This window comes from Haemaphysalis longicornis, unplaced genomic scaffold (assembly GCF_048455015.1).
Source record: "Haemaphysalis longicornis isolate Haplotype H1 unplaced genomic scaffold, Haemaphysalis longicornis Haplotype H1 scaffold_3, whole genome shotgun sequence".
In the NCBI taxonomy this organism is placed as follows: Eukaryota; Metazoa; Arthropoda; class Arachnida; order Ixodida; family Ixodidae; genus Haemaphysalis; species Haemaphysalis longicornis.
The window spans coordinates 148681036-148689877 of NW_027526335.1; the positions used below are offsets into that span (position 1 = coordinate 148681036).

Here is an 8842-nt window from a genome sequence, read left to right on the forward strand (position 1 = left end):
CGTTCGTAACCTTCCGTTCTGTGTCGGCTTTGTGGCGCAGTAGGTAGAATACCGTGTACCTTGCGTTCCGCCCGCAGAGTCGTGGGATCGAAACCTGGCGCCGGTAAATAATATTTTTTTATATAGTGTAGGGGGAGCGATGTGGACTACGGACGTCAACGCGGGTGACATCGTGAGTTACTGAAATGTTCTGCATTTAAAACTCGGTACTCAACATATTGAAGCGGATGCTGATGTCCGAGCAACATATTGAAGCCAATGCTGATGTCCAAGTTGCAGTAGCAAAGTTCCAGACCAAATACGCGCTGGCAAGGATGGAGTGACCAATAAGCTGCTGACTAACCTAGACAGTTGTCCCATAGCCGCCCTCACATGGCACATGAGCTAGTGCTGGGAACGGGGGCAAGTCTTACCGGCCTGGAAAGCATTAGAGCTTTCTGACACAAAAACCGGGCAAAGAAGTCAATTTGGAGAATTTACGTCCTATTTACCTTGCGTCTAGGGTGGGCATGATTTTCGAACACGCGATGCTGGTTAGGCTGTGCAAGCGCATGGCGACAAACCACTTGTTTCTTTATACAATTGTGGGTTTCAGGTCCAAGCTTTCCACACAAGACGTTATGCTGCAGCTAAAGCACCGGATTTTCTAAAACACGTAAGGTTAGCACTTTTACACGAGAGCTATACTTGGACTAGACCTCACCAAGGCATTTGAAAACTTTACACACGATGCCATTTTATACAATCTGGCCGAGCTGGGAGTCGGGCGCGGTGCCTGTGGATACATCAAATACTTCCGCTCTCGTCATATGGCACGTCTCAACCTAGCAGGATTATAACTGAAGCTCATACATATGGGGAGTCCGGCCACGCCTGGGGGATCTGTACTGTGGCCCTTAATCTTCAACGCCGCCAAAATCAAGCTGCCTCCACACCTAGAGCCTATCTCCAGAATCCAACAGAGCGTCTACGTAGATCATTTTACAATCGGGGCAACTGGAGCCAAAGACGGGGACCTGGAAGAAAGGCCGCAGCAAGCTGCCTATGCAGCACACGCCTAGATCACCTCGAGAGGTGTTCCCTGCTCCCCTTAAAAATCGGAGATCTTTTCCTACCAAGCTCCCGAACAGGGAAGAAGAAAGAAAAAAACCCGCCCGCATCTTCCCACGGGGGCAACTCGAGTAAATGCGTCGCAGAGTGGTGGGGGTATCGCGTGAATGTTGCGTAATTGGGTATGGTTTGGGAATGCCTAATTGTTATTTCGTCTTTATTATTCTTATTTATTGAATGAAGGATAAGCGAAGGCAAGGAGTGTAAAGTTAAGTCTGTCTTTATTGCTTGGTGCCGTCAAGCAAAGCGTCAAGTCACGGGAAAGCCAAGCAAAGACGCCCTTGACTGAATTCCGAACGCGCGCTCCGCCGCCTATATACACACCACCCGCGTTCGAGGGAGAGGAGTACGGAGGAGAGACGCGCATGCGCACACTTCCGTACACAAGCGCGCGAACTTTCCACGCACCCACCACGCCATTATCACGTGTACACGCCCTGCCGCCGTTACTGTTGAGCGCGACGCAGCGCACGGGTAGCTACGACGCATGCGCGCACAGACGCGCTCCCCCCGCACCGCCGCAGCTGTTGTTGAGAGCGACGGAGCGCACGGGGTACACGCGCTCCTCCCGCACCAACGCACCTGTTGTTGAGAGCGAGGAGGGTACGGAGGAGAGACGCGCACCTGCGCCTCGACGCGACGCACATGCGCAGTGAGCGTGTGACGGCGCCGACAACATCGACGAGTGACATCGCGAGCCTAAGAAATGCTCCGCATTTAAAATGTCCCGAACATTTAAGTCTATATATGGGCAAACTTCAACCCCACATCGAGTTCATTCGCGTCCTTCGCCGTCGTGTTCAAGCAAATGCAGACAGCACAGCCATTACATCGAGGCTGAGAACCAGTGCACAGCAAATCTGCCCAGTTATTGCCGCAAAGCAAATGAACACCACGGCCTCACGGAGGCACATTTACTGGCACTCGTTCATGTTTTCATCATAAGTCGCATCATATACGTTGCTCATTGTCTGATGGATTTGATTGTAGGGTTTAAAGCACCGACGCAACGCAGGCGATGAGGCGCGCCGTAGTGGAGCTCCGGAATAATTTCGAACACCTGTGGATCTTTAAGGGGCGCCGAAGTCTGGAACACACTGGCGTTTTTGCTTTTTGCCTCCATCAGCAAAGCGGCCGCCGCGGCCGTGAATAGAACCCGCGACCTCGTGCTCGGCAGCGCAACGCCTTAGCCACTGAGCCATCGCGGCGGGTGGCTCCTTTTCTCAAATTCCAAAGGACACAAATAGGAGCCCTTTCTTCAAGTGCTTGCACATTTGCCTCATGTGAACGATTTTAACCGCAGAGCTACTTAGGCCGACACAAATCCCAGTATCGCACCAAAAAACCTTAAAGGCTTCCGAAAAAACGCGGTTAGGGAGGCCCCGGGAATCAAACCCGAAACCTTTACGCCCAGATACCGGAAACCTAACCACTCGACCACCCCAGAGGCCCGAGGGGTACAGAATTAGCAGCAACGGGTACCAATACATGTGCAGGCAATTCAAAAAAAAAAAAGCGCTTCCCGTGGTAATGCTGCTGAGCACAAGGATGCGGGTTTGATTCCCAAATCTGGTACACGCGGGCGTTTTTGCTTTTCGCCTCCATCAGAAAAGCGGCCGCCGCGGCCGCTTTTCTGGTGGAGGCGAAAAGCATAAACGCCCATGTGTACCAGATTTCGGCGCACGTTAAAGATACCCAGGTGGTCAAAATTAATCCGGAGCCCTCCACTACGGCGCGTCTCATCGCCTGCGTTGCGTCGGCGCGTTAAACCCTGCAATCAATTCAATCAGCTTCCCGTGGTTAGAGTGAAAGCTGGGTCACTCGCGTAAATGAAACCGGCGTCTCCCATACCGAGCTATAATCGCGTTCCGGGCGCACATCATTTCCTTTAGGTTCATAGCGCAGGAGTTTACGCTGGAGTTGGTCACGGGTTCTACCGCGTGCTAATGCCGTTCACTTTGGGAGAGATGTGAAAACCTGCGGACGAAGCGATCCCGTCCTGCCACTCATGGGCAACTTTCAGCGGCAAGCTTGGAAATAAGTACGAGCGGAAACTTGGCGCTCACTAAAATACTTGAAAGCAAACTTAGGTCGTCTTAACGGGCCATGGAACAGATAATGATCTGCGTAACACTTAGAGACACGAAGCGAGCTTCCAGTATCAGAGAAAAGTCTGCAGTAGAAAATATCATAGTTCAAATAAAGAAAAAGAAATCTATTTGGGCTGGCAACGTGATTAGGCGAAATGTCAATCGGTGGTCTACCGGGCTCACACAGTCTAAACCGGGAGAGGGGCTACAAAAAGAGGAAGGCGAATTCGTTGACGGAAGGACTGGATAAGGAAATTCGCACGCAATAAGGCACTCGATGGACGCGGGATAGGAGTGGTTGGAGGTCGAGGGGAGAGGCCTTCGTTTTGCAGCCGACCTAGTGGGTTGTTGATGATGATAATATTGCAACAGCCGGGTCTCCGACGAAGGGGGAGGGGTGCTAGCTCTACTTGTTTTTCAGCCTTGCACCACCAGTCTAAGCTGCGCCATTTCTTTCTTGTTTCCGATAGCTGTTAGAAACCAGGCGTTTTTTATTAGCTTCAAAAATATATTAGTTGTTATAGTGCAATCACGAAGATGGGCAATAGGCACCGTGATTCTGCGCAGGATTTTTACATTCAAAAGCTTAATTATAATCAAAGCTCTTTAGCAAGTCGTAGTGTTCCTTGTCCGCAGTTAAAAATACCAAGAAATTGACGAAATCGCGCACGTGAGCACGGGCCACGCGTCCACCGCTCGGCAGTTAACAAAACCAAGAAAATGCCTAGCGCTCATGTGTCGGTGCCTCGAGACGACTGCCAAGTGAACCTGCGGACGTTTGCCAAGCAAATCATATCCACTTAAAGATATTGGCTAAGATTGCGGCAATGGTCTGGCAGTTAAAAACCAAAAAAAAAAGGCCGAGCGGTCGTCTGTGCGTGCCTTGCGGCAACCACCCAGTGTCATCGGCGCACTTTTGCAAGCCAAGCATACCCGTTTGGGAGAAAGGCCAAGATTGGACAAAAAAAATCACGCCATATCCACGGAATGAATGATGATAAGTGGGGCGAAGCTCGAGAGGGGGAGATCATCGGTAACCGTAACTCTCCCGTGAAAGTTCGCCCATTCCATCATTAAGAAAGACGTAAGACTGTGTGCGTACATTGTACAAATCAACTTTTATTTTCGGAGTCAGTGCTCCCATGCCCATACCTGGTGAAAGACCTCGCGCCATCGAGGACTACCCCGCACCTCCACCACATTTTATCACGTAGGATGGGACACAACGGTAAAGAAAGAACTTTTATTTAGGGCGAACTTGTGCCCGAACAAGACGAGAGGAAACGAGCAAAGGTCCTTGCGTCTCGTTTGATCACCGAGAACGACTGCCTGCGTTCGTGGCGTGATCTCTTGCGTGATCTCCCCCTCGCAGTGCACGTGCGCTCGCGCCTCCGTTGGCGAACACAGACAAGCTCGCGCTCCCGGTGCCGAGTTTGCGCTGCCGGTTGCAGCCGGTTCTTGCGCGTGCAACGCGGCCCACTTTGCGACATCTCCGAAAGCATGCGGCGGTCACGTACCACGAGACACAAGGGATGGACAGACCCATGACTTAAGGAGCTTCGCCCCTAAAAAGAGAACTCCAGCGTTCGCCGTAATCGTTGCAACAGTTGCTCGGAACTAGAAAGACAGGTCATAATGTACGCCCCTCCAAGGTGAGATCTAATGATTATCACTTCCGAAAAAATGTAGAAATCTCCAACTTGTTTCACCAACGATGAATTAAAGGTCATCGCGGCAGCAGCGAAGAAGCAAATCGTCTGCAATCATCGGCTTAAACAGTCGTGATGGTGGTTAAGGTTGCGCACAGCTTCGCTACCTCTCGCGCTAGTGTGAGCTTCCTTCATTTTGTCGTAGTCCCCCGTAAATGCATTTTATAATTTTTTATAAAGCATTATAAATCCTAGAATTCGTCTGAGGTTTTTGGGGAAGCTGTTTATTTCTTTGTGCCTAATTGCAGACAACAGCCTACGGGTACAACTACGAGCCCACCTACAAAACGGGAACTTGCTTCAATGGGACCTGCCAACCGGACCCGATTCCATTAGGCTGCACACACGTTAATAAGGCAAGTTTGAACAGAACTTGTTAGTAATTTTGTAATACTTGCTTCCTTAATTTGCCCTAAATAAATAAAGTGCAATATCGTATTCATTTTGTATTAGGGAAAGAAGATACATCATCTATTGGTACTGGATGTTTTGATGCAGAAACTCCAAAACACAATCCGTGTGAATACGATACTGACGAAATTGTTAATTTTGTTTAGCAAAAATGTTACCTTGGCCTGTAAAGGCCACGTGTGACATGAGTACCAGAGCATGGTTCTCGTCAGAATGCAGAGAGCAAGAAAGTTCATGTTAAAGAAGTGCAAAATAACGGCGCAAACAATTTGTTCAAGGGAAATGTACATAAAGCTGTAGTGCAAACACACAGTGTGGAGGATGCCGGCAGTACCGAAAATATTTGTTTCTACAAAGATTTTATTCTGTATCTTGAATTTATGCTACAAATCTTGCCGCGAGGTTGGTTGAAGGACGTTCCTTGTATTGCACCAGGGCATGAAGTAAAGCTTTTTTTGTCAGCAATTCAGTGTCCTAAATTATTCGCACAGCACGGTCGTCGGGAAGTAAGATCGCTTACATATTTAGGATGCAACATCGTGTGAAATACCTTATTTTTGTTCATTAAGAAACTTAAATAGGTGCTACTGCTGCCACTCTGGCTCAAAATAACCTGTCTGATAATGGTACGAGAGAAGCAACCCCGACGCCAACGCAGACGCTCGGTAATTTTTCTTTTGTTCAGCTTTTTGTATTCATTTAGTAAGCCTTAGCATACAAGACGTAACACTGCTGGCGTCGAGATGATTTTCAAAAGTGTTGAGATCATCCCCACTGCCAAGTTCTCCATACGGTGTGAAAGCAATGTGGCAAAAACCAGTTCACTAGTTTAGTAGCGGACGCGGCTTTGGCAAAAATGAGTCCAAGTATAAACGGGTGCCAATTTACAAAACAACTTCAGTGCATTGGCCTTTGGTTTTCGAGCATCAAAATTGTATCATATGGCAAATTTTAAACTTCAGTGAAACATATTTTATTGTTTCCTTTTATACAGTAGCACTAAGTATGCTTTGTGACGAAACGATGGGGGGGTTACGGTTGTACATGCATGCGTTGGTGCTGTTGCCGGATAGGAATAAAACGCCGCATTGTGCGGCTGTGCCCATTAAAATCACGTGTTAGACGTCGTATCCTTTGTTAGGTGTTGCCAAAGTTACATCAAACTCTTGCTGCTTGCTGCAACCCAAAACGATCCACAAAACAAAAATACGCAAGGTTGTATTTCAACTGATTATTAGGAAGAAGAAAACTGAAATCTTCGTCTGAATTAAGCGGATGGTATTTAACTTGATGAGGAAATCGCTTGGTCGGTAACCTTTTCTACCATACATGCGTTAAAGTGTACGTATGTACCACTGGGAATGCATTCGATGTCTGTGGAGTATACCTATGCCAAGAGTCGTCTAAACCTTCAACTTGATGACGCCCTTTTCGTTTGCAGCAGGCCATGTATCTCTGCAGTGATAAGACCGAAAATGTGCAATAACCACAATCAAGGGCCGTCAGTGCTGCAGCAAAAGAACGATCATTAGAAAAAAAAAGACAGTAAATACAGAAACGGAATAACGTACCGGCTTCGAATTTTCAAAACAATTCAAAGTATCTTTGTGAAAATTTTCTTTTGCACTAAAGCCAAGTTCAGTAAACTTGCAAAGGTAATACCTTCAAATATACACGGGTGGTTGCTGGCTTTGCTCACTGTGATGGAAATTTTCAGCATAGACCAAGTGCTGAAGACATTAAAAGTGAAAACGCCAAATATATCGTTTTTTGCTTTGCTTAGTGTGATAGCAATCGCCTTTTGTGCAAAATGGTGGTGCAGAAAACATTGAAAGTGAATGTATACAGTTATACCGGAATTAGTTTCTTTTGCTTGTCACACTTGGTTTTAAAAATCATAACCAAATAATATTGCGCTAAGATTGAAAATACTACAAATCGCCCTTTTTATTTTACTGCGCAGAAATACAAACAACTGCTGAGTTTCACACACTCCCTTAGTGAAGTATGTAATAAAAATCGCAGCGCAAGATTCATATGCGTGTGACACACAGTCCGAATGCTACGCTGCAGTGACTATTCTGAGCTTTATAGTGTGATAGACATGAATTTGCTCAAGCATTAAAATACAGGATTATAACACTTAATGTTGCAGAGTGCCTATCTCACTCCGGGCGTGGGTCCACAACCTGGCTGTGCGTTTCTCTGCTGGAACCGTAACCAAACAGCCTATGAGTACGGCTTTTTCGACGTTGGCACACCCTGTAAGGTAAAATTTTAATCTTTATGCTTAATATAACCACAAATTTTCGGGTTAGGCTTTTCTGGTACTTGAAAAAATACACGTAACATAGCATGGCTCTACACGTAACATAGCATGGCTCATTCTGCCCGCGGTATTGCCTACCATAAAGTGGCGACCTGGATGCACTCACGATATGTCGTATCATCGTATTTCGAGCCATCTTGTCTCTCAATACAAGGAAAAAAGAATGCTATTTTGGACAATACTGTTGCATTTGCATCGCTCAAACGCAATGCCAGCGCAAATAGCGCTAATGATAAGTAGCGGACTCCCGCCATGCGGTGCAACAATCTCTTATTCACCGGTGTAGTGTATAGCTGGCCATAATTGTTCCTATGTGTGGCACTCGCATAACAGTAACTATGTATTAAAACTCTAAATGGGCGCACTGACGACATTCATCCGCTTTTTTCAAAGCGTAGGCAGCATAAGTAGATAAAACTTTACCTTAAAGTATTTCCGCCTGCCGAAAAATGGTATACACCAAAGACATATGCAAGGCACCCGGGATATAACATGCCCCTCTTGCAGTAGAAATAAGCCACCAAAGAGCGTCAATTAGGTTTTAATTGTCCCCTGGTGGAACAGATCACCCTAACTTGGATAACGCCTTATACTCCAGAGTAGAGTATCATAGTTCGAAAAATACTGGTGTGTATTTATTATCGCTCATAAATGGCCAGACTAGAAAGTATAACCATGCTGAAGTACTTAACTTGTCAACTAAAATATTCCATATCTTCTAATTGCTTTTTGGAGACGATAGTACTTTTTGGGGTTACCTAAACTCTAAAATTGGTGTCTATGGGGCGTTTTTTTCTTAATTTTTTCTGAAGGAGCCAGATCCACCTCACGCGAATTTGAGAAAGTAGAGGAAGTTTCATACCGGGCCTAAATGCAACGCCGTCAAACCTATTAAATGATATATTTTACATGCCGGCTAAGGGACGTTTATGGCCAAAAGTAATTAAAATTATGCCGTGAATATGAGCAATACTGGTGTGAGTAGCTCGGATTTAGCTCATATTGAATTACCACATGCAAGTCCATGCGGCATTGACAAGAAAGCTTCAGTTAGATTGACTTTCAAGCATGGTGCGCTTACATTTTGGTGAAAAAGGCATTAAAATATGCATTAGGCCTTCCAGAACAAGAGAACTATACATGGAGAGCTGGTGAGCCCTCTAAGGCCCTGACTATTTGGTGAGCCCTGACCA

At 46.5% G+C, this 8842-nt stretch overlaps 1 long non-coding RNA gene across 1 annotated transcript in view; it reads left to right on the forward strand.

The window, feature by feature from the left end:
* The window catches only part of LOC144173458 (uncharacterized), a 30560-nt gene extending 25295 nt beyond the window's left edge, over nucleotides 1–5265 (forward strand). Inside the window, exon 4 of the long non-coding RNA XR_013323279.1 lies at nucleotides 5158–5265. This is a non-coding gene — a long non-coding RNA (uncharacterized LOC144173458). The remainder of the gene's footprint in view (nucleotides 1–5157) is intronic.
* The last annotated feature ends 3577 nt before the right edge of the window (nucleotides 5266–8842 follow it).